Source organism: Sminthopsis crassicaudata, chromosome 4, assembly GCF_048593235.1.
Source record: "Sminthopsis crassicaudata isolate SCR6 chromosome 4, ASM4859323v1, whole genome shotgun sequence".
NCBI classification, from domain to species: domain Eukaryota; kingdom Metazoa; phylum Chordata; class Mammalia; order Dasyuromorphia; family Dasyuridae; genus Sminthopsis; species Sminthopsis crassicaudata.
This window is the reverse complement of record NC_133620.1, coordinates 277,783,295-277,798,970: the sequence shown is the minus strand read 5'-3', so window position 1 is coordinate 277,798,970 and position 15,676 is coordinate 277,783,295. Positions and strand designations below refer to the sequence as shown.

At 38.8% G+C, this 15,676-nt stretch overlaps 1 protein-coding gene across 1 annotated transcript in view; it reads right to left on the bottom strand.

The window, feature by feature from the left end:
- C4H6orf132 (chromosome 4 C6orf132 homolog) overlaps positions 1-15,676 on the bottom strand; it is a 56,169-nt gene that overhangs the window by 19,072 nt on the left and 21,421 nt on the right. The window lies entirely within an intron of this gene.

Genomic DNA, 15,676 nt, shown 5'->3' with positions numbered 1-15,676 from the left:
GCCTCACTTAAATCCAAGTCATGATATCACCTCCCCGAAGTCAATGGAACTCTTGGAGAACAAAGGACAAACAGCAACAATCTAGCTCTGCAAATCCTATCCTTCCTTCAAAGATCAGTTCAATTCTCACATCTGAAAAGTCTTCCTCTCTCAGATACAGTGATTTCTGTGATCTCTGACCCTGCTCCTGCACTTTTAGTCTGTACTATAACATGTCACATTTAATTATTTTCAGTTTTACCTGTCCATCTTGGTCTCTTGGACAGTAACTCTCTACTAGTTCCCTCAGTTATTAGTACCACTTCCCCCAAATTTCTTTTAATTTTCACTTTTGATTGTGAGCTTCTTGTGGACAGGGCTGTCTTTTGCTTTTTTGAATGATCTCAGTACCTAAAACAGTGTTTAGTACATAGTAGGTATTTAATAAATGTTTGACAGAATTGATTTTTGCATTCCCTTATCTAGTATTTCAGTTCCTCCACCCTACCCCCAAACCCCCTAATGAGAGAAGGGACTAATTTTTGCAGGATAAAATGGTAGGTAGTTCATAAATGCTTGTTATGTTGAAATTAGGTGTTAAAGAGAAAATAACTTAGAAAGTCTTGAGAGACAGAGTTGGAAAGTTTTAAGGGCTGATCTAATCCAAATTTTTCTTTGGATCCATAGAAGAAAGTGAGACCCAGAGGGCTAATTAGAATCTAGGGAATTCCAATTCAAGAAATCTTCCTCAATTGAGCCTGAATTAGCTTTCCCAGCCTCCTTTACCCTAGCCATTCATGTGTCATTCCCTCAGCATCCTCCCAATTGGCTTTATCCTCTGTACCACAAACTGCTTCAATTTCTCTTTTATGGGGCAAAAGCCGACATCACTTGTAGAGCCAGGAAGAGGCAAACTTTTATGGAAATGAGATGTGGTCTTTGGCAAGTTGCCTGAATAAATCTGGCTACCGGGTTTACCTTTGGGCCTTCTGGCTGGAGGACTAAGGGGGCAAGGTGGCTTGCAACTGTTTCTGCAAATAGGCTATAGGCCTCCAGGCTGGAAGCTGCTGAGGCCTGGCCTTAAACTCGGTCATAGTATCTGAGAGCTCAGGGCAGAACTGAATATATCACATGTATTCCACAAGCCATTTGTTGAATGAATAAAATTTTAGAATTTAAGGGACCTTAGAGATTATCTAGTGAGGAGGGAATGCAACATTTGAACCCAGATTTCCCTTATTATTTCCACCAGACCTCAGAGTCACTTTTGGATGGCTTGTATGCAATTCTATAAGGAAACCCTCAATTTCACACAGCCCTTGACCCCAATGCACCTTTAAGTTTCATTATACTCAAAAATCACAACTAATACAAACCCATTCTTAAACCCAGTTTGCAGTGTTGGTCTGGATTGACCAGATGCCTCTTAAAAACCCTCTTAATATCCTTTTAAAGACACCATGAGGATGCATGGGACACACCCTTCATGCCTTGCTCTGCTAGAGAAGCAAATGCTTTTAGGGTGTTCCAGTCACATAGCAGAAAGGGCAGGACATCCCTTTGAACCTTAAGAGTTTGGGTGAGGCTGCAAGGCAGCCTCTCACCTCCTCACAGAAGACTTCCTAGATAGGGTCTAAATTGGCTCACCACCTACTCATCATCCAAGGCACCACCCATTCCCTGTGCTCCACTCATTAGGTCTTTATACACAGTCAACTCAATTACTCATTCTCTTGATGATCTGTGGAATGCTTTAAAATTCCTAGCTTGCCTTTCTCACCCAATATATTCTTCTGGACCCATCTGTCAATGCTCATTTGCTCAGACAATGGTAATAAAAATTCATTTAAATATCAGCTCAAGAAAAACCCAACTAGGAAGGTAAAGTAGCTGCCCTTTAACAGACAAAAAATTGAGGGACTGGAGTTGGATCTTCACATACAGACCCAGAATAACATTATTGTATGTCTTTCTGCTGAATTCTAAAGCCCCACTTTTCCATCCAATTGATATGGATGTACCCTCTTAACTGGGTACCCCAATAGAATGTGACCACCTTGAGAGCAGGGATTATCTTTTCTATTTGTATCTCCGATGTTATAATAATGCTTAACAAATGACTTTTAATTTATTCAATAATAGCTCTATAATACTTTATGGTCTATTAAGTGCTTCATTCTAAACATGTAAGCAGTACAAGTATCATCATCTCCTTTTAGCAGAAGAAACAAAAGTTGAAAAGCACTTATTTTTTTACATGTAGATATGTATGTGTAGATATATTCATATGCACATATATGCAGATGTGTTAATTATTTTTATTCACTATATTAGTAAAAGCATTGCACAGTAGTGGATCAGAGACAAAACCTTATGTCATGTTACTAGAAATTTCCCCTTGCAGGACCTTCCAGGTCTATTATTCAACATTGGATTTAGTAAATTCTTTCCCCCCCCCCCCCAAAGAAGTATTTATTAAGAACTACTAGATTCCAGACACTGTATTTAAGCATGTTACAAATTTATCATTTAATCCTAACAATGACCCGATCTGGGAAATAGGTGCAATTATCTCCATTTTATAATTGAGGAAACTGGAACAGGTAGTGGTTAAATGACTTTCCCCAGATCACAAAACTCTTAGGTGTCTGAGACTGCATTTGAACTCAGCACTTCTAAATCCTGGCCTGGTGCTTCCACTGAGTCATCAAAATCCCTATTCTCCTTGCCTTAATTGTCCCCATTTGCTGAAGAAAAAGCAGGTAAAGAGAGGTGAATCAAGTCCTGATTAGGTAGCATTCTTTGAATAAGAATGGAAATCTTCACTTTTCTAATCTCTTCATCTCCCATCAGGATTCTAATTGGTCAACAGATAGAGGCAATTATTCTACTGTTTGTTTTGCCATAAGGGAGGGGAATTCTGAAACAGGTGCAGTTAAGATAAAAGGCAGTAAAACATTTAAAAAAAATGAATTGGAAACCAAATTCTGGGAGGGGGAGGGGGAATTATTGGTTCTCCCCTGGGCCTCTCAGGGGACCCCCAAAGAGCTCAGAACCAGGAGTTGGGGGATCTGGGTTAGAGTTCTGAGTCTCACTAATTGCATAAATTTGGACAATCTCGTTTCCTTGTAGGTCAATTGGAGGGAGAGACTTTCTCTAAGATCTTTTGTAGCTCTACTGTCTTCAAGGCCAAAGTAATAGATTAATGGCCCTTCAAGCATGCTCTACTAATCCTTTGTATCTCAGCATATTTCTGTTTTTGCCGGAACCCCTAAGCATCTCCTGCCCCACTCCTTTCTTTGTTAACTTAGAGAGTCAAGATGGGGGAAAGAGACTCATTTTAGGACTTTGGATTTTCTGCAGGAGCCTCCAGAAGTTTTTTATTCCCCAGAATATAAGCCCTTCCCTTTCCCTGCCCTATTCAGACATGATAGTAGAAAGAACTTCAGATTTGAAATCAAAAGTCTTGGGGGCAGCTAGATGGTGAAGTGGATAGAGCACCACCCCCTAAAGTCAAGAGGACCCGAGTTCAAATCTGGTCTCAGACACTTAACACTAAACCCCAACTGCCTTAGCAAAAAAAAAGAAAAGGAAACCAAAAGTCTTCATCTATTCAAATAGATCCCAAAAGCTCTATACACTGAGCCACTTACGCTGCCCTAAAAGTCAGAAGACTTGGGTTCAAATTCTGCCACTTAGGCAGAATTAACTAGCAGCTGGTGAGACAGAGGATAGAGCAGTGGAACTGGAGTCAAGAAGACAATTTCAAATTCAGCCTCAGATATTTTATTATCTAGGGGACCCTGGGCAAGTCACTCAATCTTTGCCTCAGTTTTTTCAACTGTAAAGTATTAGGATAATAATAGCACTTAACTCCAGGGTTTTTGTGAGGATCAAATGTGGAAAATATTTGTAGTGCTTTGCATGCTTCAGAATGCTATATAAATGCTAAGTACGGAGCAATTATTCTTTTTCTCTGTCTCCCTTCCTTCCTCTTTCTTTTTTCCTTTTTCATTCCCTTTTTTTTTCCCTTCTTCATTTCTTTCTCCCATCCTTCTAAAAATTCTCTCTCTCTCTCTCATCTCTCTCTACTCTCTTATGTTTTTATTTTTATTTTTTTTTTTATATTTTTTTTTTAGGTAATCGGAGTTAACCAATTTGCCCAGGGTCACACAGTTGGTAAATGAATGAGGTTGGATTTTAACTAACCACAGGGTTGGTGCTCTATCCACTGAGCAACCTAGCTGCCCCTAATTTCCCCTCTCTGGGTGGTTAGGTTAAAAGGTCTCCAATGTCTTTTCAGGACCAAAAGCCTATGATGCCTACAAATAGCTTACATTTATACTATATAACTACAAAGTACTTTTATTCAACAATGCCTTAAGGTAAATATAGTTTTCTCTTCCATATTGAGATTTGGATATATTGCTAATCGGTTGGAATAAGAAATTAAATGGGAATTTTGGGGGAATTTTATGTAGCTAAGAAAGCCAGTGGATGACACAGAAAAAGTTTAGAAACTCAGAAATGCATAAAATATATGTGTAGTAGTATAAACACCCCATAAAAGAAAAAGAAAAAATTCCAGAGTCCTACTCTGGTATAAAGGGAAGGCCAAAATTTTTTATGAGGAGTTTCCAGATTGTGGGGACGCCATGCCCCTAACCCCTTTGATGTGGAAAAAGATAACTGTAGTATAATTATCATCACTCCTGTTTTACTAATGAAGAAATTGGGATGAAGAGCTAGAAGGGATTTTAGAGTTCATCTAGCCTGGCCTTTAAAACAGGAAACAGAATTACAGAAAGTGATCCCTCCAAGGTCACACATGTAGTTACATGGGAGAAATAGTAAAAGGTTAAATTTAAACTTACTTAATATCACATAGTTGGTAAATATGAGAAGTGGGATTTGAATCCAGGCCCAACGACCACCATTAGGCAACTAAGTGACACAGTATTGGGTCCAGAGCTGGGAAGGCCCAAGTTTCTTACTAGCAGTGTGATTCTGAGCAAATCTTTTAACTTCTTTCTGCCTCAGTTTCTTCAATTGTAAAATGAATATAATAATAATGCTTAACTCCTAGGCTTTTTGTGAGGATCAAATAATATGTGTAAAGCACTCAACACAGTTCCTTTTTCCCCTCCACACTTTCCCCACCATACCATTACTGCCTCTCAGGAAGTAGCCCTATTATTATTATTATTATTATTATTATTATTGTTTTAGTTTATTTATTTTTAATACATATTGTTTTATGAATTGTGAGAGAAAAATCAAGAGCAAAAGGGAAAAACCATAAGAGATTAAAAAAGAAAAAGAAAAAAGAAGTGAACATAGCATGTGTTGATTTACATTCAGTCTCCTTAGATCTTTTCTGGATGCAGATGGCATCTGTCCAAAGTCTATTAGGATTGCTTTGGATCCCTGAACTACTAAGAAAAATCAAGCCTTTCATAGTTGATCATTACACATTTTTACTGTCACTGTGTACAATGTATTCCTGGTTCTGCTTGTTTTGCTCAGCATCAGTTCATGTAACTCTTTCCAGGCCTTTCTAAAATCAGCTTGTTCAACATTTTTTACAAAACAATAATATTCCATTGCCTTTCATGTACCACAACTTGTTCAGCCATTTCCCAATTGATGGACAGCCACTCCTTTTCCAATTTTTTGGAAGTAGCCCTATTATTAATAATCATGCCCTGGATTTGAACTAAAACTGTGTGTTACATGGGTTTAATCACCTCTTCTCTCTAAGCCTCAGTTTCCCCTTCTGTAAAAGAGCCACTTGAACTGTATGGTCTCTAAGGTCTCTTTTGGCTCTCCCATTAGAGGACTCCTTTCCTCTCTGGGCCAAAGTGACAACTTTGCATTCGAGTCACCCTGAAGTTCTCCAGCACAGCTGTCAGCCCACACCTGGGAGCTGGAGGGCATAACTCAGTTACAGGAACATTGGGAGAACTGAGCTATCCCAAGCTGCTCAAAGTAGTAGTCTTCTCTGGGACAGGAAGGGAAGTGATTTCCTTGTTCCCTGGGCCAGGAGAAAGCTGCAATGGCTCAGTGATGGGGACCAATTCCTTCTCCTGCCCTTTTATGAGTTCTAGACTTGGTGCATTAAAAGTCTCATATGCTGGACACACAGGAGTGTCTAGACAAAATGTTTTGGAGGTGAACAGGTTTTATAGCTTTTATATAAGTTTTACATGCTTTCCTCATACCTGCTGTTTAGTCCTGGCTACACCCAACCCAATAGTTTAAGAGTCATAGATAGGGATCTGAGAAAGACTTAAAGAGTTATTTAGTGAAACCTTCTTATTTTATGGATAAGGAAACTGAAGCCAGTAAGGTAAAATAACTTATCCAGATTCAAACAGGTAGTAACAGAGCACACATTCGAACTCAGATCCTCAGACTTGACTCAGATCCTCAGAATTGGGACTTTACCTATCCCCCCCCCCCCATTTATGCTGTCACCTCTTATTTGGGAAAGATAACATCACAGCCCCATTTAGGGCTACCTGCCCAGCTTTAACAGTCAACAAATTTGAAGGATAACCAAAGGTAATGAAATTTGAGCCAGGATTTGAATCCAGGTCTCTTGACTCATACCAATAGACATTATGAGAGAAAAATCAAGAGCAAAAGGGAAAACATGTGTGGACATTTTATTTTTCCTCTGTTTTCTAATCTGCAAAACGAAGGTGAAATAGGTTAATTCTAAGATGCCTTCCTGCTCCAAATTTTAGGAATCAAATACTGAAACAGGTGCACAATTTACATGTTTCTCATTTGAAGTCCAAAACAGGGTCTGAACAATCTGGGAGGCTGGGCTCCCAGATTGAGATTGCAGGTGTGGGAAGCCAGTGCAACTTTCTCCCTCCCCCACCCCTCTACAGGTCTTCCTTGCTCCACCTGTAGCCTGTCCAGTCAGGCCCTGATTTTCATCTGATATCCCTCCCAGATAGAACTACTCTAGCTCCAGAAAACTATTGGTCCAGTTATTGACATCAGTATTCCTGAAGTTTGCAGGAGACAGTATGGTGCAGTGGAAAGAACACTTGCTCTGGAGTCAGAAGTGGTAGTTGTCATTGGGGTTTCAGGGCTGATTACTTGTGACTCCATTTGGGCTTTTCTTCACAAAGTATCGGAGTACCTTTGGTTTGACATTTCCTTACTGGGAGATTAGATGATTTTTCTCAAGGTCACAAAGAAAGTAAATATTAGAGGTAATTTGCCAAAGACTACAAAGCAGAGTCAGAAATACTGATCAGGTTCTAGCTCTGGGGTTTATTCCATTGGACCACACCATGGGTATTTGGGCATCCAGTTGTCTATATCTAACCACTGGACCCAGATGGCTCTGGTAGAGAGAGTGAGACTGGGGATCTCGCACTTCACTTCCCAGATGTCATGGCCCTTTTAACAATAACCAGTGAATTGTGATTGGCCCAAGAGGTTGCAGTCCATTCTTCATGAGTGTGGGTGGGAAGGCACACTACCCTATACATATAATCCAGCCTATCCTAACCCTTGAAATCCCCTCTTAAAATAACAGACTACATATTGGATAGAAAGCAATTAAATTGTTTGCCCTGGAGCATGGAAGAAAAAGGTCAGCTTTTAGCCCACAGGGAGGGGACAATAATATCCGTAGCCCCCAGATATTTTGCCCTTTGATTCAGCCTCTTGAAGGGAGTGACAGACAGTAGTAGGATGAATCCATCAGGAATCTCCCTATTTTCCCTCTATTTAGAGACACTCCTTATTTTTCTAAAGGACTTCAGTGAGGAGACTCTTTTTCTCCCTTGAAATTCCAGGTCAGAGTCAAAATCCAGACCTTAATCTCTCTTCTCCTTCCACCCTAATTTCCCACCTAAACACACCTTTTACTCTTCCTATTTCAACAAGTATTTATTAAGCCTGGGCTACGTGTAACATAATCTACTAGGTACTGATGATGTAAAGACAACATTAAAACTATCTTCAGCCCCCAAGGAGCTCACATTCTACAAAATATATTCAGATATATTCACCACATATAGGCAAGATAATTTAGGAAGTAGAGAACCCTAAATGGGAGATTAGGAAAGGTTTAGAGAAAAATTTTAACTGGATTGAGCTTAAAGGAAGCTATTGATTCTAAGAGGAAGGAGATTTGAATTCAGGTCCTTCTGATTCTGGGGCTGACACTTGTAGTTAGTCCTTCCAGACACCAGGGAGGTGATACCTTGGCATGCAAGAGAACTGGATTTAAGTGAGGGAGGCTATGCAAGGTCACCTGCCTCACTTTCCCTTATAAATAAAATGGAAGACCTAGACCTTCTTAAATTAATGTCTACAAAAAATCCTAAACCAAGCCCAGTTAGGTCATTGTTGATTGATTCAGATTGAATGTAAATGACAATCATTTCTGCTTTGGCCAGAAACCCTGAGGGTCTTCCCCTCTCAGATTCATTTATTTATTTAGAGTTTTTTGGAGACTAGATGAATGGGGACATTCTTTGCCTCAATGGCTACCAAACCTTATCACTGAATGGGTGTGGCCCTAGTCTAACTGAGATGTATAGAAGACCTTAGCTTAAAAATTGGCTTTTTGTGGTAAAAAGAATTGGAAAAAGATATTCACTTTTTTTTTCTTTTTTTTTTTCCCCCTCTTCCATGGTTTTTCCCTTTTGTAGTGATTTTTCTCTCCCAACATGATCCATAAAGCAATGTGTATTAAAAATATATTAATTGATTAAAATAATAATAAATGGACTGACACTCTATCCACTGGCCATTATACAACAGTCCTAGAAAGGCAGCCTAGTCTTGACAATAAAATGAGCTTTAAATGTTACATTGAAAGTTTGCTTTTTATCCTGAAAGCAACAGTTGAGTCAGAAGTCTGCTTAGGAAGATGATTGTGGCAGCTGTGTGACTGAATTGTCTCCTATCTTGCAGAGGGAGTAGAGGAAGGCAGGAGGAAAGAATAAATTTCGGAACTCAAAACTTGAAAACCCAAATGTTAAAAAAAAAATTTTAAACATGCAATTCAGGGAAAATTTTATGTATCATATATGTGCATATAAATGTATAAAATAAAGAGATATTGTAGAATAGAAACATATTATCTTTGTGAACTGATTGGATGGAGAGAAAATGTAATGGACAATATATAAATAGGGGCGCAGCTAGATGGTGAAGCAAATAAAGCACCAGCCCTGAGGTCAGGAGGACCTGAGTTTAAATCTGGTCTCAGACACTTAACACTCCATAGCTGTGTGATCTTGGGCAAGTCACTTAACCCCAATTGCCTCAGCAAAACAAAACAAAACAAAACAACAACAAAAAATATATATACATGGATAATTTTTCAACAATGATCCTTGCAAAACCTTGTGTTCCAAATTTCCTTCCCCAAGATAGCAAGTAATTCAGTATATATTAAACATGTTTAAAAATATGTTAAATTCAATACAAGTGTACACATTTATACAATTATCATGCTGCACAAGAAAAATCAGAAAAAAGGAAAAAAATGAGAAAGAAAACAAAATGCAAACAACAAAAAGAGTGAAAATGCCATGTTGTGATCCATAATCAGTTCCCTTAGTCCTCTGGGTTGTAGATGGCTCTCTTCATCACAAGATTATTGGAACTGACCTCAATCATCTCATTGTTGAAAAGAGCCAAAAATAAAATAAAAAAAGGAAAGAGCCACATAATAGGAAGATCTTATTTCTAAGCTCAACTTCAGCCTCAGACACTCAATAGCTGTTGTGATCCTGGGCAAGACACTTAACCCCATTTGCCTCAGTTTTCTCATCTATAAAATGAGCTGGAGAAGGAAAAGGCAAACCCATTCCAAGAAAATCTCAGACTGAGTCACAATCAGACATGACTAATTGACCAATGTAAACTTCAAAATCCTATAAAAATGCTATTATAATTGCACAGAAATAAATGAAACCATGCGAATAGATGGTTTCCCACTCCTTATAGACTATGGAAATAGAATTCAAACTCTAATCCTTCAAATCCATATGAAGAGCACTTTTTAGTGATTTCTCTTGTAATTCTTTGCATTTGATTCCATTTCTTTGTTCTGTGCCACTCACTGACAGTTTCTTTTACTTTTTTTTCCCTGAGGCTGGGGTTAAGTGACTTGCCCAGGGTCACACAGCTAGGAAGTGTTGAGTGTCTGAGACCAGATTTGAACACTGGTCCTCCTGAATTCAAGGCTGATGATTCACTGCGCCACCTAGCTGCCCCCAGTTCCTTTTACTTAAGAATGCTCGTCTAGATTCCTTCAAATTCCAGAAAAAAATTGCACTATCTGCAAGAAATTTTTCCAGGGGACCCCCCTTGATGCTTATGTCTTTTTTCTTAGAGATTACCTACAATTTACCCTCCATATATCTTGTATAAATGTACATAGCTGTTTCCATACTGTCTGCCCTATGAGGATGAGAACTTTTTTCGAGCAGGGATTATTATTCCTTTTTTTTAAACTTTCTTTGTACTTCAGGTGCTCAGCATAGTGCCTGATACATAGAAAGTGCTTAATAAATATTAACTCAACTCAATCATATTAACTTATTTTAGGGTCCTAGATCTCTTTGGGAGTCTGCTGAACTTATATTCCCTTCTCAGAGATATAAGAAACAAATTTGTCTTTAGAGATAGACAAGGCTTGACCAGGAACTCTGCCTACTGAGTGAGCCAGATTTGTTCACCTCAGTTCTCTGGGCCATGTGTTCCTTTGGACACTTTCACAGAGCTCTTTGTTCTTGGATACCCTCTCCCCACACCCAGGGCTTGGTGTTGTACACACACAAATCTTCATTCTTAGAATTCCTTACCCAGCCAAGCCCTGGTCATTCAGCTCAGAGATTGGTTGGTAGGTAGAGGCTTGGCTGGACATCATAACCACAGTTGCTCTTTCTACCAGATCCCACACTCTTAGCTACCCTGCCCTGTGCCACCCATCCAGACTTGAGGTATAGCTTGTCTACACTAGTCTGGGGGTTGGAGGAACATAAGAGAGTCTTGAAAAGTTCCCATCCCTATTTCTTAATATAGTTCATCTGGACTGAGAAAGACATTTATCCCAAGGGCAAAGGGAAGGGAAGAAGCATTTATTAAAGGTCTATTATGTACCACTTCTACACTAAGGACTTTAAAATATTATCTCATTTGATTCCCACAATAATTTTGGGAGATAGGAGTAGTGATACCAAATTGGGGAAAGGGGCAGAATAAAAAACCTGAGAGCCATGGAGAACAAATGAAGGACAGATGCCCTTTATATCAAATAGTATCTTGGTGCCAATTCATAATATTTTGTTTTTCTGCACGTTTGTGTGCTTTTTTATAACATAGTATATTTGTAATAGTAATTTTTCTGCAGTCAATTTTTGTAAAAGTGACAAATAAGTAAACTGTTCCCATTCAGTTAATCTTCATAGATCAGCATATATGACTTTTCTCTAATTCTATAAGATCCTAAACTTTTTTTATTTATATTATTTTGATTAGATTTGTCTAGCTCTGAGAAGGGTAATATTGAAGCCCCTCATTTTGAGAGTTTTAATTTCAATTTATTCTGTAATTCAATGACCTTGTCCTTTAAGTATTTACATGCTGTGCCACAGTGCCTAAGTACTGACATTAATTCAGTCTATGGTGCCTTTAAGCAAAATGAAGTTTCTTTTTTCATTCTTTTGATTCATTCTAATTTTTTGTTGCCTCGTCTGAAATCTCTGCTTTAATTAGTTAAATTTTTTGAAAAGAGATTTACATTTACCCTTTTACTTCAACCTACCTCTAAATTACTGATTGCCCCCTTTCCTCATTTTTCTATTCATTTGAGGGTTTTAGCTTTTTCTCTCTGTCTTTTTTTTATACTACAAATAAAGGTTTGATTTATTTTGTTGCTTGTCTAAACTTAAGAAAATGATGGAGACAATGTTAATGCACAAATTGAACTTAAAAGTATGTTATGCTTATTTTTTTTTTCCCCACAAAGAACTGGTTGTTAAACATTTACCAGTACAATTACAGTATAATAATAATACAGTACCAGTATAATTTCTCTCTTATAGAATCAGGATCCAAGGAAATAGTTGCCTATACCTTACCTTAGGATTCCCTTACTTGTTTTTCACTCCAGATCATATCAACTATATTAACCAGCCAAAATCAAGATTGGCACCCATTTCCTCTCCCCAAACTTCAATAGAGCCTGGGGAAATAGTTATGAAATAAGCTTAGTTCCACTGAAAAGATTTAAGAAGACATTTCCTTCTTCTCAGCAAATGGCGGGGTTGGGGCAGGGGGAAAATCAAGATAGTGGCAGAATATTGAACATGATATCAAGATCTTTTTGATAGATTGACAGGTTTTGCTAATTTTTTTTTTCTCTTCTTCCTTTTCTTTCTTTTAAAAAAAAATTCATGATATAAAAGAGAGCTCTGGGGAAGGTGAAAGAAGAGGATGCAGGGGAAAATCTAGGTGATGTAAAAACATAAGACTGAATGAACAATGTATTAAGAAAACAAGTAGCAGAGTGCAGTGGAGCCCCATCTAATTTTGGACTCCCCATTCCAGGGGCCATTAAGCAGAGATAATGGTCCAAAAGATGGATGTAGTGATCGGAGTGACACCTTCAGGGCACAGCCCAGAACACCCCCCATTCTCCCAATTATTATCCAGCCTGACTCAGAGAGGGTGGGGTTCCTGAAGTGCTCTCGCTGCCTCAGGCACCTAGGACCAGTCTGGCCAGTTCCTTATATCACATTGGTATTAAATGTTTAATTCCCTACCTATACCTCATTTGGGTATGGTTTGATTTGGTTCTGGAAAGGTCAAGAGGGAGCCCTTGGTAGAGGAAAGTACACCCTTGTCTCCAGTTTGTTGTCTCAATCCTAGTAACATTTCTTCTACTTTTACCAGGAAGTTCCAAAGCAGAAGGTGGAATATTAAAAAAGGACAGTGATTTCTAGGTTTCTTGCCCTGAAATTGACAGGACCATAGATTTAGCTCTGAGGAGTTTTTAGAGGTCAGATGACCCTTGTTTTCAGATGTGGAAAATGAAGCCCAAAGAGAAGTGACTTGCTCAAAGTCATACAGATATGACTTACAGAGGAGTTCTCAGAACCAATTTTTATTGTTAGTCAATTCAGTTACTTCTGACTGTTATCCCATTGAGAGTTTTCTTGGCAAAGATGCTAGAGTATATTTTGCTATTTTCTTTTCTGGCTCATCTTACAGATGAGCAAACTGAGGCAGTCAGGGTTATATGATTTTCCAGGGTCACATAGTAGGAAGTATCTGAGGCAACATTCAAACTCAGGTCTTTCTCTGATTTCTGACTCTTCTGGGGATTTTCTTGGCAAAGATACTGGAGTGATTTGCCATTTCCTTCTCCAGCTCATTTTACAGATGAGGAAACTAAGGCAAACAGGATTAAGGAACTTGCCTAGGGTCACATAGCTGGTATGTATCTGGGCAAGATCTTTCTCTGATTCATGACTCTACTGGGGGTTTTCTTGGCAGAGATACTAGAGTAATTTGGGAGAGTAGTAGAGTAGATGGGAAAACTGAGGCAAACAGGTGAAGTGACTTGCCCAGAGTTATGCAGCTAGTGAGTATCTGAGGCAGGATTTGGACTCAAAAAGATAAGTCTGACTCCAAACCGGGTACTTGATACAACCACTGTTGCACTTATCTGTCCTTCTCAGAACCAACTCAGGTGCTAAAATACCTCTAACTTAACATAGATCCTCTCAGTCCCTTGGCTAAAGCTGATAGAGGAACAAGTTTTCTTCGGCTATTCTTGATAATATGGTTCTTTCTTCTCCTGCCTCACTTCAAAAGGAAAAACCCAAAACTTTAGGGGAGGGGGGGAAAGATGACTAGTTCCTCTCCTCCTCGTCTTGCCAAGTTCATCCTTCCTCCAAAGCTCATTCTGTTCCTCTTTCTCCTTCCCTGTCAGAAAGAGGGCTGCCCTATAACTGGAGGAAGTTTGCAGAGATGAAAAAGGGGCATTTCTCAGTGAAAGACTTCTCTTTCTACCTGCCTTAACATACTAATCATCCCAGATATTCTTTATGGCAACTCTGCCCCTTTCCCTCCTGTATCCCTGCCTGGATACAGCCTTTTCTTCTCCCCTCCCACACCATCGCAGAGACGACCCAAGGAGTTTCTAGTGAGTGTGAGAACCATGCTGCACAATTAGCACTGCCAACTTGGTGTCAACTTCCAAGTGAGCAAGTAGGCACACCTTGGGCATCAATCCAGTTACTCTACCCGCCCCCAGCCCAAGGCAATGGAAGAAGAGACTAATGTGACTTGACAGGGGTGTGTGTATAGCTGCTTTCCTCACTACTCTGCTGCCTGGGTAGGGTGATGAAAAGAAGGGATTTAATAAGAGCAACAGAATTCATCTATCTCAGACTCCTCAGTTTAACCTAAGGACCTTCTATAATCTAGAGAACCTAAGTGTCCTGAGGCTGGATCTGTGCACAGAGAAAGATAGCTGAGTGGGAAGCCACAAGAGGCAGAAAGAGATAGCTCTTTACAAGCTGCTTAAAAAACAAAACTTAAATCTACCTGTGCAAAAATATCTGTAGCAGCTCTTTTTTGTGGTGGCAAGAAATTGGACATTGAAGGGAATGCCCATCAGTTAGGAAATGGCTAAATAATTTGTAGGACATAAATGTCATGGAATATTATTGTTCTATAAGAAATGATGAGCAGGATGATTTCAGGCAATAGGGGGATGATCACCTATGACAGACTTAACTTTTATCAATAATACAGTGATCTAAAACAATTCCAATAGCTTCAGAATGAAAAATGTCATCTGCATCTGGAGAGGGAACTATGGAGACTTTTTACCTTTTTGTTTGTTTGCTTTTTTTTCCCCCATAGTTTTTCCTCTTTCTGATTTTTTTCCTATATGACTAAAATATAAATATGTTTTAAATGATTGTATAATCTACATCAGATTGCTTGCTGTTGTGGAGAGGGAGGAAGAAAAAAATTTGGAACTCAAAATCTTACAAAAATGAATGTTGTAAGATAACATTCTTTATATGTAAACAAAAATACTATAAAAAAACAAAAAAACAAACAAAACTACCCTAAGGTTTATATGTAGTCATCCCATATACTTCCTTTATCACCTATTATATAATCCCTTTATGGGATTAGGGCTGACAGTGAATATTCTTCCAGGACCAAAGATCCAGAGGCAGAGGGTCTAGTCCTACCCTGTCACTTTTGCAGATGGAGAAACTGCTTTAGAAAGGTTAAGTGAATTTCCCAAGATCACATAGATTTTTTCAGAGGAAGGAGTTGAATTCAAATTGCCTCCAAAGCCACCCTCTTTTAAAAATTTTTTATTTATTTGTTTGTTTATTTATTTTAACACTTTAACTTGCTTTATGAATCATGTTGGGAGAGAAAAATCAGAGCAAAGGGGAAAAACCACGGGAAAGGTAAAAAAAAAACCAAAACAGAAAAAAGTGAACTTAGCATGTGTCTAACACCCCCTTTCCCCTTTTCCTTTCTTGCCTTTTATGTCTCTTCTAAAGGGCCCTTGGTATACACTGCAGTGATCTGATTTGTCACTTAGGCAAACATTTTGGGGAGAATGTTGGATGGGTCTTCTGTACAATTTACTCCTGGTGCCCCATCCCCCTTATGC